The sequence below is a fragment of the Garra rufa genome, chromosome 1 (genome assembly GCF_049309525.1).
Source record: "Garra rufa chromosome 1, GarRuf1.0, whole genome shotgun sequence".
Taxonomy (NCBI): domain Eukaryota; kingdom Metazoa; phylum Chordata; class Actinopteri; order Cypriniformes; family Cyprinidae; genus Garra; species Garra rufa.
In genome coordinates this window covers 87,062,451-87,080,124 of record NC_133361.1, presented here as the reverse complement: position 1 = coordinate 87,080,124, position 17,674 = coordinate 87,062,451, and the positions used below count along the sequence as shown (strand labels likewise).

The following is a 17,674-nucleotide window of genomic DNA, read 5'->3' as shown; positions in this document are numbered from 1 at the left end:
ATGAGCCTTGAAGGCCAAGCCTGATTTGCTAGAAGGAGCTCCAAACTTTGCATATTGACCCAACCCCCCTTTACCTGGATTTGACGTGTAACAGTTACGCACCATTACTAAATCCAGGGCAATGTGAAGGCCGAAAGTCTCCCAGCCGAGCATTGGTGGTTCAGTGGTAGAATTCTCGCCTGCCACGCGGGAGACCTGGGTCCGATTCCCGGCCAATGCAGGAACGGAGTGCTTTTAATTAAGTTGTGTGTGTGCTTGCATGTGTGTAAGGTTCTTTAAAATGAAGCCTGATTTACTTGAAGGAGCTCCAACCTTTGCATACCGACCAACCCCCGTTCCCTGCCGAATCTTTTCAGAAACTCATTAGTCCGTCTATATTCGTCAAATGCCTATAAAACTTGTTCACTTTATCTATAGGTTGACGAAGTTTAGCAGTGGGCAATATACTCGTAAATGCGGTGTTAATTCCAAACGTTCTCCCTCCTTTCCGAGCATTGGTGGTTCAGTGGTAGAATTCTAGCAGTGGGCGATATGATCCACGTAAATGCGATGTTACTGCCACAAGATTTCCCATCCTTTTTTTCATGTTCCCATTATGAAAAGTAAAAAAAAATAGTAATAATAGTAAAGTGGTCCAAATGAGGACCCCCTGTAATGTGTAGCATTCAAGATATTGGGAGACTCAATAAGATCAAGGCAGGTTGATTTGTTTTTTTCATGGAGTAGTGGCTCCTTATGCTGATGTCGGTGAAGTCAAGTCGGCTGGGGGCGAAGCACAGCGGGTACAGCTCCTCGTTAGTATAGTGGACAGTATCTCCGCCTGTCACGCGGAAGACCGGGGTTCGATTCCCCGACGGGGAGACCCAGCTCTTTGCTGCTGCTGAACGACTCATCCAAAAGATTTTGGTGCTGACAGAGGTCACAGAAGGAGTTCTGCTTCAACGTCAGCCAGAGCCAAAACAAATGCGGTGGCCGGGAATCGAACCCGGGTCAACTGCTTGGAAGACAGCTATGCTCACCACTATACCACCAACGCAAGTTCCCGACTCCAGCTTTTAGCCATCTGAAAAGAATGCTTGAAATGCACAAGTCACTGATAGGGCAAAAGGAGCTGAAGCCATCTTTGTTTGTATCCCGTCATGTACGAGAGAGTGCTGTCTTTCCATGCGGGCTAAAGAAATCTGGAGCTGCGACCCAGAAAGCGCAAAGGCCGCAAGTACAGAACGTGGTGAGGCGCGCTTCGTTCCACCGCCCATTGGCTGGTGGCCAGTTTTACTCTTGACACTCCAATACAGCTCTGTTGTGAGCAGAAAAGAATGCTGGAAGTACATAAGTCACTGACAGGGCCAAAGTAGCTGAAGCCCAAGGTTTGGATCCCATCATGTCATGAGAGTGCTGTCTTTCCATGCTGGCTGAAAAAAAATGTGAAGTTGCGACACAGGAAGCGCAAAGGCTGCAAACACGGTCCACGAGAAAGCACGCTTTGCTCCAATGCACATTGGTGTGTGGTCAGATTTAGTCTGCTATTGAAACTGCAGTGCAGCTCTGCTGTGAGCAGAGCACCCAAAAATACAGGTCACTCGGAAAGGTTCCCCTCCACGGAAATCTTTAGTAAAAGGCGAAAGATTTATGCGTCTATGAAGAGAAACTCGAGTTGTGTGCCCATGCGCTTGAGCATGTGCGCTCCCTGTGGTAAACCACTATACTCACAAAGGGTAATCTAGGGTGCCGATAAGATTTTCATCTCCCCCTCACTCCAAATGGGAGGAGTAAAAGTTAAAAAGTCTCTTCCATCATCCATTCTCGCCTGCCACACAGGAGGCCTGGCTCTGATTCCCGGGCAAATGCAGGAACAGAGTTCTTTTAAGTAAGGGGTGTGTGTTTGCATGTGTGTGGGATTCTTTAAAATGAGCCTTGAAGGCCAAGCCTGATTTGCTAGAAGGAGCTCCAAACTTTGCATATTGACCCAACCCCCCTTTACCTGGATTTGACGTGTAACAGTTACGCACCATTACTAAATCCAGGGCAATGTGAAGGCCGAAAGTCTCCCAGCCGAGCATTGGTGGTTCAGTGGTAGAATTCTCGCCTGCCACGCGGGAGACCCGGGTCCGATTCCCGGCCAATGCAGGAACGGAGTGCTTTTAATTAAGTTGTGTGTGTGCTTGCATGTGTGTAAGGTTCTTTAAAATGAAGCCTGATTTACTTGAAGGAGCTCCAACCTTTGCATACCGACCAACCCCCGTTCCCTGCCGAATCTTTTCAGAAACTCATTAGTCCGTCTATATTCGTCAAATGCCTATAAAACTTGTTCACTTTATCTATAGGTTGACGAAGTTTAGCAGTGGGCAATATACTCGTAAATGCGGTGTTAATTCCAAACGTTCTCCCTCCTTTCCGAGCATTGGTGGTTCAGTGGTAGAATTCTAGCAGTGGGCGATATGATCCACGTAAATGCGATGTTACTGCCACAAGATTTCCCATCCTTTTTTTCATGTTCCCATTATGAAAAGTAAAAAAAAATAGTAATAATAGTAAAGTGGTCCAAATGAGGACCCCCTGTAATGTGTAGCATTCAAGATATTGGGAGACTCAATAAGATCAAGGCAGGTTGATTTGTTTTTTTCATGGAGTAGTGGCTCCTTATGCTGATGTCGGTGAAGTCAAGTCGGCTGGGGGCGAAGCACAGCGGGTACAGCTCCTCGTTAGTATAGTGGACAGTATCTCCGCCTGTCACGCGGAAGACCGGGGTTCGATTCCCCGACGGGGAGACCCAGCTCTTTGCTGCTTCTGAACGACTCATCCAAAAGATTTTGGTGCTGACAGAGGTCACAGAAGGAGTTCTGCTTCAACGTCAGCCAGAGCCAAAACAAATGCGTTGGCCAGGAATCGAACCCGGGTCAACTGCTTGGAAGACAGCTATGCTCACCACTATACCACCAACGCAAGTTCCCGACTCTAGCTTTTAGCCATCTGAAAAGAATGCTTGAAATGCACAAGTCACTGATAGGGCAAAAGGAGCTGAAGCCATCTTTGTTTGTATCCCGTCATGTACGAGAGAGTGCTGTCTTTCCATGCGGGCTAAAGAAATCTGGAGCTGCGACGCAGAAAGCGCAAAGGCCGCAAGTACAGAACGTGGTGAGGCGCGCTTCGTTCCACCGCCCATTGGCTGGTGGCCAGTTTTACTCTTGACACTCCAATACAGCTCTGTTGTGAGCAGAAAAGAATGCTGGAAGTACATAAGTCACTGACAGGGCCAAAGTAGCTGAAGCCCAAGGTTTGGATCCCATCATGTCATGAGAGTGCTGTCTTTCCATGCTGGCTGAAAAAAAATGTCAAGTTGCGACACAGGAAGCGCAAAGGCTGCAAACACGGTCCACGAGAATGCACGCTTTGCTCCAATGCACATTGGTGTGTGGTCAGATTTAGTCTGCTATTGAAACTGCAGTGCAGCTCTGCTGTGAGCAGAGCACCCAAAAATACAGGTCACTCGGAAAGGTTCCCCTCCACGGAAATCTTTAGTAAAAGGCGAAAGATTTATGCGTCTATGAAGAGAAACTCGAGTTGTGTGCCCATGCGCTTGAGCATGTGCGCTCCCTGTGGTAAACCACTATACTCACAAAGGGTAATCTAGGGTGCCGATAAGATTTTCATCTCCCCCTCACTCCAAATGGGAGGAGTAAAAGTTAAAAAGTCTCTTCCATCATCCATTCTCGCCTGCCACACAGGAGGCCTGGCTCTGATTCCCGGGCAAATGCAGGAACAGAGTTCTTTTAAGTAAGGGGTGTGTGTTTGCATGTGTGTGGGATTCTTTAAAATGAGCCTTGAAGGCCAAGCCTGATTTGCTAGAAGGAGCTCCAAACTTTGCATATTGACCCAACCCCCCTTTACCTGGATTTGACGTGTAACAGTTACGCACCATTACTAAATCCAGGGCAATGTGAAGGCCGAAAGTCTCCCAGCCGAGCATTGGTGGTTCAGTGGTAGAATTCTCGTCTGCCACGCGGGAGACCCGGGTCCGATTCCCGGCCAATGCAGGAACGGAGTGCTTTTAATTAAGTTGTGTGTGTGCTTGCATGTGTGTAAGGTTCTTTAAAATGAAGCCTGATTTACTTGAAGGAGCTCCAACCTTTGCATACCGACCAACCCCCGTTCCCTGCCGAATCTTTTCAGAAACTCATTAGTCCGTCTATATTCGTCAAATGCCTATAAAACTTGTTCACTTTATCTATAGGTTGACGAAGTTTAGCAGTGGGCAATATACTCGTAAATGCGGTGTTAATTCCAAACGTTCTCCCTCCTTTCCGAGCATTGGTGGTTCAGTGGTAGAATTCTAGCAGTGGGCGATATGATCCACGTAAATGCGATGTTACTGCCACAAGATTTCCCATCCTTTTTTTCATGTTCCCATTATGAAAAGTAAAAAAAAATAGTAATAATAGTAAAGTGGTCCAAATGAGGACCCCCTGTAATGTGTAGCATTCAAGATATTGGGAGACTCAATAAGATCAAGGCAGGTTGATTTGTTTTTTTCATGGAGTAGTGGCTCCTTATGCTGATGTCGGTGAAGTCAGGTCGGCTGGAGGCGAAGCACAGCGGGTACAGCTCCTCGTTAGTATAGTGGACAGTATCTCCGCCTGTCACGCGGAAGACCGGGGTTCGATTCCCCGACGGGGAGACCCAGCTCTTTGCTGCTGCTGAACGACTCATCCAAAAGATTTTGGTGCTGACAGAGGTCACAGAAGGAGTTCTGCTTCAACGTCAGCCAGAGCCAAAACAAATGCGGTGGCCGGGAATCGAACCCGGGTCAACTGCTTGGAAGACAGCTATGCTCACCACTATAACACCAACGCAAGTTCCCGACTCCAGCTTTTAGCCATCTGAAAAGAATGCTTGAAATGCACAAGTCACTGATAGGGCAAAAGGAGCTGAAGCCATCTTTGTTTGTATCCCGTCATGTACGAGAGAGTGCTGTCTTTCCATGCGGGCTAAAGAAATCTGGAGCTGCGACCCAGAAAGCGCAAAGGCCGCAAGTACAGAACGTGGTGAGGCGCGCTTCGTTCCACCGCCCATTGGCTGGTGGCCAGTTTTACTCTTGACACTCCAATACAGCTCTGTTGTGAGCAGAAAAGAATGCTGGAAGTACATAAGTCACTGACAGGGCCAAAGTAGCTGAAGCCCAAGGTTTGGATCCCATCATGTCATGAGAGTGCTGTCTTTCCATGCTGGCTGAAAAAAAATGTCAAGTTGCGACACAGGAAGCGCAAAGGCTGCAAACACGGTCCACGAGAAAGCACGCTTTGCTCCAATGCACATTGGTGTGTGGTCAGATTTAGTCTGCTATTGAAACTGCAGTGCAGCTCTGCTGTGAGCAGAGCACCCAAAAATACAGGTCACTCGGAAAGGTTCCCCTCCACGGAAATCTTTAGTAAAAGGCGAAAGATTTATGCGTCTATGAAGAGAAACTCGAGTTGTGTGCCCATGCGCTTGAGCATGTGCGCTCCCTGTGGTAAACCACTATACTCACAAAGGGTAATCTAGGGTGCCGATAAGATTTTCATCTCCCCCTCACTCCAAATGGGAGGAGTAAAAGTTAAAAAGTCTCTTCCATCATCCATTCTCGCCTGCCACACAGGAGGCCTGGCTCTGATTCCCGGGCAAATGCAGGAACAGAGTTCTTTTAAGTAAGGGGTGTGTGTTTGCATGTGTGTGGGATTCTTTAAAATGAGCCTTGAAGGCCAAGCCTGATTTGCTAGAAGGAGCTCCAAACTTTGCATATTGACCCAACCCCCCTTTACCTGGATTTGACGTGTAACAGTTACGCACCATTACTAAATCCAGGGCAATGTGAAGGCCGAAAGTCTCCCAGCCGAGCATTGGTGGTTCAGTGGTAGAATTCTCGTCTGCCACGCGGGAGACCCGGGTCCGATTCCCGGCCAATGCAGGAACGGAGTGCTTTTAATTAAGTTGTGTGTGTGCTTGCATGTGTGTAAGGTTCTTTAAAATGAAGCCTGATTTACTTGAAGGAGCTCCAACCTTTGCATACCGACCAACCCCCGTTCCCTGCCGAATCTTTTCAGAAACTCATTAGTCCGTCTATATTCGTCAAATGCCTATAAAACTTGTTCACTTTATCTATAGGTTGACGAAGTTTAGCAGTGGGCAATATACTCGTAAATGCGGTGTTAATTCCAAACGTTCTCCCTCCTTTCCGAGCATTGGTGGTTCAGTGGTAGAATTCTAGCAGTGGGCGATATGATCCACGTAAATGCGATGTTACTGCCACAAGATTTCCCATCCTTTTTTTCATGTTCCCATTATGAAAAGTAAAAAAAATAGTAATAATAGTAAAGTGGTCCAAATGAGGACCCCCTGTAATGTGTAGCATTCAAGATATTGGGAGACTCAATAAGATCAAGGCAGGTTGATTTGTTTTTTTCATGGAGTAGTGGCTCCTTATGCTGATGTCGGTGAAGTCAAGTCGGCTGGAGGCGAAGCACAGCGGGTACAGCTCCTCGTTAGTATAGTGGACAGTATCTCCGCCTGTCACGCGGAAGACCGGGGTTCGATTCCCCGACGGGGAGACCCAGCTCTTTGCTGCTGCTGAACGACTCATCCAAAAGATTTTGGTGCTGACAGAGGTCACAGAAGGAGTTCTGCTTCAACGTCAGCCAGAGCCAAAACAAATGCGGTGGCCGGGAATCGAACCCGGGTCAACTGCTTGGAAGACAGCTATGCTCACCACTATAACACCAACGCAAGTTCCCGACTCCAGCTTTTAGCCATCTGAAAAGAATGCTTGAAATGCACAAGTCACTGATAGGGCAAAAGGAGCTGAAGCCATCTTTGTTTGTATCCCGTCATGTACGAGAGAGTGCTGTCTTTCCATGCGGGCTAAAGAAATCTGGAGCTGCGACCCAGAAAGCGCAAAGGCCGCAAGTACAGAACGTGGTGAGGCGCGCTTCGTTCCACCGCCCATTGGCTGGTGGCCAGTTTTACTCTTGACACTCCAATACAGCTCTGTTGTGAGCAGAAAAGAATGCTGGAAGTACATAAGTCACTGACAGGGCCAAAGTAGCTGAAGCCCAAGGTTTGGATCCCATCATGTCATGAGAGTGCTGTCTTTCCATGCTGGCTGAAAAAAAATGTCAAGTTGCGACACAGGAAGCGCAAAGGCTGCAAACACGGTCCACGAGAATGCACGCTTTGCTCCAATGCACATTGGTGTGTGGTCAGATTTAGTCTGCTATTGAAACTGCAGTGCAGCTCTGCTGTGAGCAGAGCACCCAAAAATACAGGTCACTCGGAAAGGTTCCCCTCCACGGAAATCTTTAGTAAAAGGCGAAAGATTTATGCGTCTATGAAGAGAAACTCGAGTTGTGTGCCCATGCGCTTGAGCATGTGCGCTCCCTGTGGTAAACCACTATACTCACAAAGGGTAATCTAGGGTGCCGATAAGATTTTCATCTCCCCCTCACTCCAAATGGGAGGAGTAAAAGTTAAAAAGTCTCTTCCATCATCCATTCTCGCCTGCCACACAGGAGGCCTGGCTCTGATTCCCGGGCAAATGCAGGAACAGAGTTCTTTTAAGTAAGGGGTGTGTGTTTGCATGTGTGTGGGATTCTTTAAAATGAGCCTTGAAGGCCAAGCCTGATTTGCTAGAAGGAGCTCCAAACTTTGCATATTGACCCAACCCCCCTTTACCTGGATTTGACGTGTAACAGTTACGCACCATTACTAAATCCAGGGCAATGTGAAGGCCGAAAGTCTCCCAGCCGAGCATTGGTGGTTCAGTGGTAGAATTCTCGCCTGCCACGCGGGAGACCCGGGTCCGATTCCCGGCCAATGCAGGAACGGAGTGCTTTTAATTAAGTTGTGTGTGTGCTTGCATGTGTGTAAGGTTCTTTAAAATGAAGCCTGATTTACTTGAAGGAGCTCCAACCTTTGCATACCGACCAACCCCCGTTCCCTGCCGAATCTTTTCAGAAACTCATTAGTCCGTCTATATTCGTCAAATGCCTATAAAACTTGTTCACTTTATCTATAGGTTGACGAAGTTTAGCAGTGGGCAATATACTCGTAAATGCGGTGTTAATTCCAAACGTTCTCCCTCCTTTCCGAGCATTGGTGGTTCAGTGGTAGAATTCTAGCAGTGGGCGATATGATCCACGTAAATGCGATGTTACTGCCACAAGATTTCCCATCCTTTTTTTCATGTTCCCATTATGTAAAGTAAAAAAAAATAGTAATAATAGTAAAGTGGTCCAAATGAGGACCCCCTGTAATGTGTAGCATTCAAGATATTGGGAGACTCAATAAGATCAAGGCAGGTTGATTTGTTTTTTTCATGGAGTAGTGGCTCCTTATGCTGATGTCGGTGAAGTCAAGTCGGCTGGGGGCGAAGCACAGCGGGTACAGCTCCTCGTTAGTATAGTGGACAGTATCTCCGCCTGTCACGCGGAAGACCGGGGTTCGATTCCCCGACGGGGAGACCCAGCTCTTTGCTGCTGCTGAACGACTCATCCAAAAGATTTTGGTGCTGACAGAGGTCACAGAAGGAGTTCTGCTTCAACGTCAGCCAGAGCCAAAACAAATGCGTTGGCCGGGAATCGAACCCGGGTCAACTGCTTGGAAGACAGCTATGCTCACCACTATACCACCAACGCAAGTTCCCGACTCCAGCTTTTAGCCATCTGAAAAGAATGCTTGAAATGCACAAGTCACTGATAGGGCAAAAGGAGCTGAAGCCATCTTTGTTTGTATCCCGTCATGTACGAGAGAGTGCTGTCTTTCCATGCGGGCTAAAGAAATCTGGAGCTGCGACCCAGAAAGCGCAAAGGCCGCAAGTACAGAACGTGGTGAGGCGCGCTTCGTTCCACCGCCCATTGGCTGGTGGCCAGTTTTACTCTTGACACTCCAATACAGCTCTGTTGTGAGCAGAAAAGAATGCTGGAAGTACATAAGTCACTGACAGGGCCAAAGTAGCTGAAGCCCAAGGTTTGGATCCCATCATGTCATGAGAGTGCTGTCTTTCCATGCTGGCTGAAAAAAAATGTGAAGTTGCGACACAGGAAGCGCAAAGGCTGCAAACACGGTCCACGAGAAAGCACGCTTTGCTCCAATGCACATTGGTGTGTGGTCAGATTTAGTCTGCTATTGAAACTGCAGTGCAGCTCTGCTGTGAGCAGAGCACCCAAAAATACAGGTCACTCGGAAAGGTTCCCCTCCACGGAAATCTTTAGTAAAAGGCGAAAGATTTATGCGTCTATGAAGAGAAACTCGAGTTGTGTGCCCATGCGCTTGAGCATGTGCGCTCCCTGTGGTAAACCACTATACTCACAAAGGGTAATCTAGGGTGCCGATAAGATTTTCATCTCCCCCTCACTCCAAATGGGAGGAGTAAAAGTTAAAAAGTCTCTTCCATCATCCATTCTCGCCTGCCACACAGGAGGCCTGGCTCTGATTCCCGGGCAAATGCAGGAACAGAGTTCTTTTAAGTAAGGGGTGTGTGTTTGCATGTGTGTGGGATTCTTTAAAATGAGCCTTGAAGGCCAAGCCTGATTTGCTAGAAGGAGCTCCAAACTTTGCATATTGACCCAACCCCCCTTTACCTGGATTTGACGTGTAACAGTTACGCACCATTACTAAATCCAGGGCAATGTGAAGGCCGAAGTTCTCCCAGCCGAGCATTGGTGGTTCAGTGGTAGAATTCTCGCCTGCCACGTGGGAGACCCGGGTCCGATTCCCGGCCAATGCAGGAACGGAGTGCTTTTAATTAAGTTGTGTGTGTGCTTGCATGTGTGTAAGGTTCTTTAAAATGAAGCCTGATTTACTTGAAGGAGCTCCAACCTTTGCATACCGACCAACCCCCGTTCCCTGCCGAATCTTTTCAGAAACTCATTAGTCCGTCTATATTCGTCAAATGCCTATAAAACTTGTTCACTTTATCTATAGGTTGACGAAGTTTAGCAGTGGGCAATATACTCGTAAATGCGGTGTTAATTCCAAACGTTCTCCCTCCTTTCCGAGCATTGGTGGTACAGTGGTAGAATTCTAGCAGTGGGCGATATGATCCACGTAAATGCGATGTTACTGCCACATGATTTCCCATCCTTTTTTTCATGTTCCCATTATGAAAAGTAAAAAAAAATAGTAATAATAGTAAAGTGGTCCAAATGAGGACCCCCTGTAATGTGTAGCATTCAAGATATTGGGAGACTCAATAAGATCAAGGCAGGTTGATTTGTTTTTTTCATGGAGTAGTGGCTCCTTATGCTGATGTCGGTGAAGTCAAGTCGGCTGGGGGCGAAGCACAGCGGGTACAGCTCCTCGTTAGTATAGTGGACAGTATCTCCGCCTATCACGCGGAAGACCGGGGTTCGATTCCCCGACGGGGAGACCCAGCTCTTTGCTGCTGCTGAACGACTCATCCAAAAGATTTTGGTGCTGACAGAGGTCACAGAAGGAGTTCTGCTTCAACGTCAGCCAGAGCCAAAACAAATGCGTTGGCCGGGAATCGAACCCGGGTCAACTGCTTGGAAGGCAGCTATGCTCACCACTATACCACCAACGCAAGTTCCCGACTCCAGCTTTTAGCCATCTCAAAAGAATGCTTGAAATGCACAAGTCACTGATAGGGCAAAAGGAGCTGAAGCCATCTTTGTTTGTATCCCGTCATGTACGAGAGAGTGCTGTCTTTCCATGCGGGCTAAAGAAATCTGGAGCTGCGACGCAGAAAGCGCAAAGGCCGCAAGTACAGAACGTGGTGAGGCGCGCTTCGTTCCACCGCCCATTGGCTGGTGGCCAGTTTTACTCTTGACACTCCAATACAGCTCTGTTGTGAGCTGAAAAGAATGCTGGAAGTACATAAGTCACTGACAGGGCCAAAGTAGCTGAAGCCCAAGGTTTGGATCCCATCATGTCATGAGAGTGCTGTCTTTCCATGCTGGCTGAAAAAAAATGTGAAGTTGCGACACAGGAAGCGCAAAGGCTGCAAACACGGTCCACGAGAAAGCACGCTTTGCTCCAATGCACATTGGTGTGTGGTCAGATTTAGTCTGCTATTGAAACTGCAGTGCAGCTTTGCTGTGAGCAGAGCACCCAAAAATACAGGTCACTCAGAAAGGTTCCCCTCCACGGAAATCTTTAGTAAAAGGCGAAAGATTTATGCGTCTATGAAGAGAAACTCGAGTTGTGTGCCCATGCGCTTGAGCATGTGCGCTCCCTGTGGTAAACCACTATACTCACAAAGGGTAATCTAGGGTGCCGATAAGATTTTCGTCTCCCCCTCACTCCAAATGGGAGGAGTAAAAGTTAAAAAGTCTCTTCCATCATCCATTCTCGCCTGCCACACAGGAGGCCTGGCTCTGATTCCCGGGCAAATGCAGGAACAGAGTTCTTTTAAGTAAGGGGTGTGTGTTTGCATGTGTGTGGGATTCTTTAAAATGAGCCTTGAAGGCCAAGCCTGATTTGCTAGAAGGAGCTCCAAACTTTGCATATTGACCCAACCCCCCTTTACCTGGATTTGACGTGTAACAGTTACGCACCATTACTAAATCCAGGGCAATGTGAAGGCCGAAAGTCTCCCAGCCGAGCATTGGTGGTTCAGTGGTAGAATTCTCGCCTGCCACGCGGGAGACCCGGGTCCGATTCCCGGCCAATGCAGGAACGGAGTGCTTTTAATTAAGTTGTGTGTGTGCTTGCATGTGTGTAAGGTTCTTTAAAATGAAGCCTGATTTACTTGAAGGAGCTCCAACCTTTGCATACCGACCAACCCCCGTTCCCTGCCGAATCTTTTCAGAAACTCATTAGTCCGTCTATATTCGTCAAATGCCTATAAAACTTGTTCACTTTATCTATAGGTTGACGAAGTTTAGCAGTGGGCAATATACTCGTAAATGCGGTGTTAATTCCAAACGTTCTCCCTCCTTTCCGAGCATTGGTGGTTCAGTGGTAGAATTCTAGCAGTGGGCGATATGATCCACGTAAATGCGATGTTACTGCCACAAGATTTCCCATCCTTTTTTTCATGTTCCCATTATGAAAAGTAAAAAAAAATAGTAATAATAGTAAAGTGGTCCAAATGAGGACCCCCTGTAATGTGTAGCATTCAAGATATTGGGAGACTCAATAAGATCAAGGCAGGTTGATTTGTTTTTTTCATGGAGTAGTGGCTCCTTATGCTGATGTCGGTGAAGTCAAGTCGGCTGGGGGCGAAGCACAGCGGGTACAGCTCCTCGTTAGTATAGTGGACAGTATCTCCGCCTGTCACGCGGAAGACCGGGGTTCGATTCCCCGACGGGGAGACCCAGCTCTTTGCTGCTGCTGAACGACTCATCCAAAAGATTTTGGTGCTGACAGAGGTCACAGAAGGAGTTCTGCTTAAACGTCAGCCAGAGCCAAAACAAATGCGTTGGCCGGGAATCGAACCCGGGTCAACTGCTTGGAAGGCAGCTATGCTCACCACTATACCACCAACGCAAGTTCCCGACTCCAGCTTTTAGCCATCTGAAAAGAATGCTTGAAATGCACAAGTCACTGATAGGGCAAAAGGAGCTGAAGCCATCTTTGTTTGTATCCCGTCATGTACGAGAGAGTGCTGTCTTTCCATGCGGGCTAAAGAAATCTGGAGCTGCGACGCAGAAAGCGCAAAGGCCGCAAGTACAGAACGTGGTGAGGCGCGCTTCGTTCCACCGCCCATTGGCTGGTGGCCAGTTTTACTCTTGACACTCCAATACAGCTCTGTTGTGAGCAGAAAAGAATGCTGGAAGTACATAAGTCACTGACAGGGCCAAAGTAGCTGAAGCCCAAGGTTTGGATCCCATCATGTCATGAGAGTGCTGTCTTTCCATGCTGGCTGAAAAAAAATGTGAAGTTGCGACACAGGAAGCGCAAAGGCTGCAAACACGGTCCACGAGAATGCACGCTTTGCTCCAATGCACATTGGTGTGTGGTCAGATTTAGTCTGCTATTGAAACTGCAGTGCAGCTCTGCTGTGAGCAGAGCACCCAAAAATACAGGTCACTCGGAAAGGTTCCCCTCCACGGAAATCTTTAGTAAAAGGCGAAAGATTTATGCGTCTATGAAGAGAAACTCGAGTTGTGTGCCCATGCGCTTGAGCATGTGCGCTCCCTGTGGTAAACCACTATACTCACAAAGGGTAATCTAGGGTGCCGATAAGATTTTCGTCTCCCCCTCACTCCAAATGGGAGGAGTAAAAGTTAAAAAGTCTCTTCCATCATCCATTCTCGCCTGCCACACAGGAGGCCTGGCTCTGATTCCCGGGCAAATGCAGGAACAGAGTTCTTTTAAGTAAGGGGTGTGTGTTTGCATGTGTGTGGGATTCTTTAAAATGAGCCTTGAAGGCCAAGCCTGATTTGCTAGAAGGAGCTCCAAACTTTGCATATTGACCCAACCCCCCTTTACCTGGATTTGACATGTAACAGTTACGCACCATTACTAAATCCAGGGCAATGTGAAGGCCGAAGTTCTCCCAGCCGAGCATTGGTGGTTCAGTGGTAGAATTCTCGCCTGCCACGCGGGAGACCCGGGTCCGATTCCCGGCCAATGCAGGAACGGAGTGCTTTTAATTAAGTTGTGTGTGTGCTTGCATGTGTGTAAGGTTCTTTAAAATGAAGCCTGATTTACTTGAAGGAGCTCCAACCTTTGCATACCGACCAACCCCCGTTCCCTGCCGAATCTTTTCAGAAACTCATTAGTCCGTCTATATTCGTCAAATGCCTATAAAACTTGTTCACTTTATCTATAGGTTGACGAAGTTTAGCAGTGGGCAATATACTCGTAAATGCGGTGTTAATTCCAAACGTTCTCCCTCCTTTCCGAGCATTGGTGGTTCAGTGGTAGAATTCTAGCAGTGGGCGATATGATCCACGTAAATGCGATGTTACTGCCACATGATTTCCCATCCTTTTTTTCATGTTCCCATTATGAAAAGTAAAAAAAAATAGTAATAATAGTAAAGTGGTCCAAATGAGGACCCCCTGTAATGTGTAGCATTCAAGATATTGGGAGACTCAATAAGATCAAGGCAGGTTGATTTGTTTTTTTCATGGAGTAGTGGCTCCTTATGCTGATGTCGGTGAAGTCAAGTCGGCTGGGGGCGAAGCACAGCGGGTACAGCTCCTCGTTAGTATAGTGGACAGTATCTCCGCCTGTCACGCGGAAGACCGGGGTTCGATTCCCCGACGGGGAGACCCAGCTCTTTGCTGCTGCTGAACGACTCATCCAAAAGATTTTGGTGCTGACAGAGGTCACAGAAGGAGTTCTGCTTCAACGTCAGCCAGAGCCAAAACAAATGCGTTGGCCGGGAATCGAACCCGGGTCAACTGCTTGGAAGGCAGCTATGCTCACCACTATACCACCAACGCAAGTTCCCGACTCCAGCTTTTAGCCATCTCAAAAGAATGCTTGAAATGCACAAGTCACTGATAGGGCAAAAGGAGCTGAAGCCATCTTTGTTTGTATCCCGTCATGTACGAGAGAGTGCTGTCTTTCCATGCGGGCTAAAGAAATCTGGAGCTGCGACGCAGAAAGCGCAAAGGCCGCAAGTACAGAACGTGGTGAGGCGCGCTTCGTTCCACCGCCCATTGGCTGGTGGCCAGTTTTACTCTTGACACTCCAATACAGCTCTGTTGTGAGCAGAAAAGAATGCTGGAAGTACATAAGTCACTGACAGGGCCAAAGTAGCTGAAGCCCAAGGTTTGGATCCCATCATGTCATGAGAGTGCTGTCTTTCCATGCTGGCTGAAAAAAAATGTGAAGTTGCGACACAGGAAGCGCAAAGGCTGCAAACACGGTCCACGAGAATGCACGCTTTGCTCCAATGCACATTGGTGTGTGGTCAGATTTAGTCTGCTATTGAAACTGCAGTGCAGCTCTGCTGTGAGCAGAGCACCCAAAAATACAGGTCACTCGGAAAGGTTCCCCTCCACGGAAATCTTTAGTAAAAGGCGAAAGATTTATGCGTCTATGAAGAGAAACTCGAGTTGTGTGCCCGTGCGCTTGAGCATGTGCGCTCCCTGTGGTAAACCACTATACTCACAAAGGGTAATCTAGGGTGCCGATAAGATTTTCATCTCCCCCTCACTCCAAATGGGAGGAGTAAAAGTTAAAAAGTCTCTTCCATCATCCATTCTCGCCTGCCACACAGGAGGCCTGGCTCTGATTCCCGGGCAAATGCAGGAACAGAGTTCTTTTAAGTAAGGGGTGTGTGTTTGCATGTGTGTGGGATTCTTTAAAATGAGCCTTGAAGGCCAAGCCTGATTTGCTAGAAGGAGCTCCAAACTTTGCATATTGACCCAACCCCCCTTTACCTGGATTTGACGTGTAACAGTTACGCACCATTACTAAATCCAGGGCAATGTGAAGGCCGAAAGTCTCCCAGCCGAGCATTGGTGGTTCAGTGGTAGAATTCTCGCCTGCCACGCGGGAGACCCGGGTCCGATTCCCGGCCAATGCAGGAACGGAGTGCTTTTAATTAAGTTGTGTGTGTGCTTGCATGTGTGTAAGGTTCTTTAAAATGAAGCCTGATTTACTTGAAGGAGCTCCAACCTTTGCATACCGACCAACCCCCGTTCCCTGCCGAATCTTTTCAGAAACTCATTAGTCCGTCTATATTCGTCAAATGCCTATAAAACTTGTTCACTTTATCTATAGGTTGACGAAGTTTAGCAGTGGGCAATATACTCGTAAATGCGGTGTTAATTCCAAACGTTCTCCCTCCTTTCCGAGCATTGGTGGTTCAGTGGTAGAATTCTAGCAGTGGGCGATATGATCCACGTAAATGCGATGTTACTGCCACAAGATTTCCCATCCTTTTTTTCATGTTCCCATTATGAAAAGTAAAAAAAAATAGTAATAATAGTAAAGTGGTCCAAATGAGGACCCCCTGTAATGTGTAGCATTCAAGATATTGGGAGACTCAATAAGATCAAGGCAGGTTGATTTGTTTTTTTCATGGAGTAGTGGCTCCTTATGCTGATGTCGGTGAAGTCAAGTCGGCTGGGGGCGAAGCACAGCGGGTACAGCTCCTCGTTAGTATAGTGGACAGTATCTCCGCCTGTCACGTGGAAGACCGGGGTTCGATTCCCCGACGGGGAGACCCAGCTCTTTGCTGCTGCTGAACGACTCATCCAAAAGATTTTGGTGCTGACAGAGGTCACAGAAGGAGTTCTGCTTCAACGTCAGCCAGAGACAAAACAAATGCGTTGGCCGGGAATCGAACCCGGGTCAACTGCTTGGAAGGCAGCTATGCTCACCACTATACCACCAACGCAAGTTCCCGACTCCAGCTTTTAGCCATCTGAAAAGAATGCTTGAAATGCACAAGTCACTGATAGGGCAAAAGGAGCTGAAGCCATCTTTGTTTGTATCCCGTCATGTACGAGAGAGTGCTGTCTTTCCATGCGGGCTAAAGAAATCTGGAGCTGCGACGCAGAAAGCGCAAAGGCCGCAAGTACAGAACGTGGTGAGGCGCGCTTCGTTCCACCGCCCATTGGCTGGTGGCCAGTTTTACTCTTGACACTCCAATACAGCTCTGTTGTGAGCAGAAAAGAATGCTGGAAGTACATAAGTCACTGACAGGGCCAAAGTAGCTGAAGCCCAAGGTTTGGATCCCATCATGTCATGAGAGTGCTGTCTTTCCATGCCGGCTGAAAAAAAATGTGAAGTTGCGACACAGGAAGCGCAAAGGCTGCAAACACGGTCCACGAGAATGCACGCTTTGCTCCAATGCACATTGGTGTGTGGTCAGATTTAGTCTGCTATTGAAACTGCAGTGCAGCTCTGCTGTGAGCAGAGCACCCAAAAATACAGGTCACTCGGAAAGGTTCCCCTCCACGGAAATCTTTAGTAAAAGGCGAAAGATTTATGCGTCTATGAAGAGAAACTCGAGTTGTGTGCCCATGCGCTTGAGCATGTGCGCTCCCTGTGGTAAACCACTATACTCACAAAGGGTAATCTAGGGTGCCGATAAGATTTTCATCTCCCCCTCACTCCAAATGGGAGGAGTAAAAGTTAAAAAGTCTCTTCCATCATCCATTCTCGCCTGCCACACAGGAGGCCTGGCTCTGATTCCCGGGCAAATGCAGGAACAGAGTTCTTTTAAGTAAGGGGTGTGTGTTTGCATGTGTGTGGGATTCTTTAAAATGAGCCTTGAAGGCCAAGCCTGATTTGCTAGAAGGAGCTCCAAACTTTGCATATTGACCCAACCCCCCTTTACCTGGATTTGACGTGTAACAGTTACGCACCATTACTAAATCCAGGGCAATGTGAAGGCCGAAAGTCTCCCAGCCGAGCATTGGTGGTTCAGTGGTAGAATTCTCGCCTGCCACGCGGGAGACCCGGGTCCGATTCCCGGCCAATGCAGGAACGGAGTGCTTTTAATTAAGTTGTGTGTGTGCTTGCATGTGTGTAAGGTTCTTTAAAATGAAGCCTGATTTACTTGAAGGAGCTCCAACCTTTGCATACCGACCAACCCCCGTTCCCTGCCGAATCTTTTCAGAAACTCATTAGTCCGTCTATATTCGTCAAATGCCTATAAAACTTGTTCACTTTATCTATAGGTTGACGAAGTTTAGCAGTGGGCAATATACTCGTAAATGCGGTGTTAATTCCAAACGTTCTCCCTCCTTTCCGAGCATTGGTGGTTCAGTGGTAG

General features: G+C 47.8%; 27 non-coding genes across 27 annotated transcripts; 14 read left to right on the top strand and 13 right to left on the bottom strand.

Annotated features, from left to right (window-relative positions):
- Positions 1-789: 789 nt before the first annotated feature.
- Positions 790-861, top strand: trnad-guc (transfer RNA aspartic acid (anticodon GUC)). The gene has a single exon. It is a non-coding gene; the product is annotated as a tRNA-Asp (tRNA).
- Positions 862-1,541: 680 nt separating this feature from the next.
- LOC141287751 (U5 spliceosomal RNA) lies at positions 1,542-1,657 on the bottom strand. The gene has a single exon (XR_012339523.1). It is a non-coding gene; the product is annotated as a U5 spliceosomal RNA (small nuclear RNA).
- Positions 1,658-2,056: 399 nt separating this feature from the next.
- On the top strand, positions 2,057-2,127 carry trnag-gcc (transfer RNA glycine (anticodon GCC)). The gene has a single exon. It is a non-coding gene; the product is annotated as a tRNA-Gly (tRNA).
- Positions 2,128-2,696: 569 nt separating this feature from the next.
- trnad-guc (transfer RNA aspartic acid (anticodon GUC)) lies at positions 2,697-2,768 on the top strand. The gene has a single exon. It is a non-coding gene; the product is annotated as a tRNA-Asp (tRNA).
- A 680-nt stretch (positions 2,769-3,448) lies between these two features.
- LOC141287744 (U5 spliceosomal RNA) lies at positions 3,449-3,564 on the bottom strand. Its single transcript, XR_012339522.1, has one exon. It is a non-coding gene; the product is annotated as a U5 spliceosomal RNA (small nuclear RNA).
- A 1,039-nt stretch (positions 3,565-4,603) lies between these two features.
- On the top strand, positions 4,604-4,675 carry trnad-guc (transfer RNA aspartic acid (anticodon GUC)). The gene has a single exon. It is a non-coding gene; the product is annotated as a tRNA-Asp (tRNA).
- Positions 4,676-5,355: 680 nt separating this feature from the next.
- Positions 5,356-5,471, bottom strand: LOC141287736 (U5 spliceosomal RNA). Its single transcript, XR_012339521.1, has one exon. It is a non-coding gene; the product is annotated as a U5 spliceosomal RNA (small nuclear RNA).
- Positions 5,472-6,509: 1,038 nt separating this feature from the next.
- trnad-guc (transfer RNA aspartic acid (anticodon GUC)) lies at positions 6,510-6,581 on the top strand. Its single transcript has one exon. It is a non-coding gene; the product is annotated as a tRNA-Asp (tRNA).
- A 680-nt stretch (positions 6,582-7,261) lies between these two features.
- On the bottom strand, positions 7,262-7,377 carry LOC141287721 (U5 spliceosomal RNA). Its single transcript, XR_012339519.1, has one exon. It is a non-coding gene; the product is annotated as a U5 spliceosomal RNA (small nuclear RNA).
- A 399-nt stretch (positions 7,378-7,776) lies between these two features.
- On the top strand, positions 7,777-7,847 carry trnag-gcc (transfer RNA glycine (anticodon GCC)). The gene has a single exon. It is a non-coding gene; the product is annotated as a tRNA-Gly (tRNA).
- Positions 7,848-8,416: 569 nt separating this feature from the next.
- On the top strand, positions 8,417-8,488 carry trnad-guc (transfer RNA aspartic acid (anticodon GUC)). Its single transcript has one exon. It is a non-coding gene; the product is annotated as a tRNA-Asp (tRNA).
- Positions 8,489-9,168: 680 nt separating this feature from the next.
- On the bottom strand, positions 9,169-9,284 carry LOC141287713 (U5 spliceosomal RNA). Its single transcript, XR_012339518.1, has one exon. It is a non-coding gene; the product is annotated as a U5 spliceosomal RNA (small nuclear RNA).
- Positions 9,285-10,323: 1,039 nt separating this feature from the next.
- On the top strand, positions 10,324-10,395 carry trnad-auc (transfer RNA aspartic acid (anticodon AUC)). The gene has a single exon. It is a non-coding gene; the product is annotated as a tRNA-Asp (tRNA).
- A 103-nt stretch (positions 10,396-10,498) lies between these two features.
- Positions 10,499-10,570, bottom strand: trnag-ucc (transfer RNA glycine (anticodon UCC)). The gene has a single exon. It is a non-coding gene; the product is annotated as a tRNA-Gly (tRNA).
- Positions 10,571-11,075: 505 nt separating this feature from the next.
- LOC141288701 (U5 spliceosomal RNA) lies at positions 11,076-11,191 on the bottom strand. Its single transcript, XR_012339723.1, has one exon. It is a non-coding gene; the product is annotated as a U5 spliceosomal RNA (small nuclear RNA).
- Positions 11,192-11,590: 399 nt separating this feature from the next.
- trnag-gcc (transfer RNA glycine (anticodon GCC)) lies at positions 11,591-11,661 on the top strand. The gene has a single exon. It is a non-coding gene; the product is annotated as a tRNA-Gly (tRNA).
- A 569-nt stretch (positions 11,662-12,230) lies between these two features.
- trnad-guc (transfer RNA aspartic acid (anticodon GUC)) lies at positions 12,231-12,302 on the top strand. The gene has a single exon. It is a non-coding gene; the product is annotated as a tRNA-Asp (tRNA).
- Positions 12,303-12,405: 103 nt separating this feature from the next.
- Positions 12,406-12,477, bottom strand: trnag-ucc (transfer RNA glycine (anticodon UCC)). Its single transcript has one exon. It is a non-coding gene; the product is annotated as a tRNA-Gly (tRNA).
- Positions 12,478-12,982: 505 nt separating this feature from the next.
- LOC141287705 (U5 spliceosomal RNA) lies at positions 12,983-13,098 on the bottom strand. Its single transcript, XR_012339517.1, has one exon. It is a non-coding gene; the product is annotated as a U5 spliceosomal RNA (small nuclear RNA).
- A 399-nt stretch (positions 13,099-13,497) lies between these two features.
- trnag-gcc (transfer RNA glycine (anticodon GCC)) lies at positions 13,498-13,568 on the top strand. The gene has a single exon. It is a non-coding gene; the product is annotated as a tRNA-Gly (tRNA).
- Positions 13,569-14,137: 569 nt separating this feature from the next.
- Positions 14,138-14,209, top strand: trnad-guc (transfer RNA aspartic acid (anticodon GUC)). The gene has a single exon. It is a non-coding gene; the product is annotated as a tRNA-Asp (tRNA).
- A 103-nt stretch (positions 14,210-14,312) lies between these two features.
- trnag-ucc (transfer RNA glycine (anticodon UCC)) lies at positions 14,313-14,384 on the bottom strand. The gene has a single exon. It is a non-coding gene; the product is annotated as a tRNA-Gly (tRNA).
- Positions 14,385-14,889: 505 nt separating this feature from the next.
- On the bottom strand, positions 14,890-15,005 carry LOC141287698 (U5 spliceosomal RNA). The gene has a single exon (XR_012339516.1). It is a non-coding gene; the product is annotated as a U5 spliceosomal RNA (small nuclear RNA).
- Positions 15,006-15,404: 399 nt separating this feature from the next.
- On the top strand, positions 15,405-15,475 carry trnag-gcc (transfer RNA glycine (anticodon GCC)). Its single transcript has one exon. It is a non-coding gene; the product is annotated as a tRNA-Gly (tRNA).
- Positions 15,476-16,219: 744 nt separating this feature from the next.
- On the bottom strand, positions 16,220-16,291 carry trnag-ucc (transfer RNA glycine (anticodon UCC)). Its single transcript has one exon. It is a non-coding gene; the product is annotated as a tRNA-Gly (tRNA).
- A 505-nt stretch (positions 16,292-16,796) lies between these two features.
- LOC141287690 (U5 spliceosomal RNA) lies at positions 16,797-16,912 on the bottom strand. Its single transcript, XR_012339515.1, has one exon. It is a non-coding gene; the product is annotated as a U5 spliceosomal RNA (small nuclear RNA).
- Positions 16,913-17,311: 399 nt separating this feature from the next.
- trnag-gcc (transfer RNA glycine (anticodon GCC)) lies at positions 17,312-17,382 on the top strand. Its single transcript has one exon. It is a non-coding gene; the product is annotated as a tRNA-Gly (tRNA).
- The last annotated feature ends 292 nt before the right edge of the window (positions 17,383-17,674 follow it).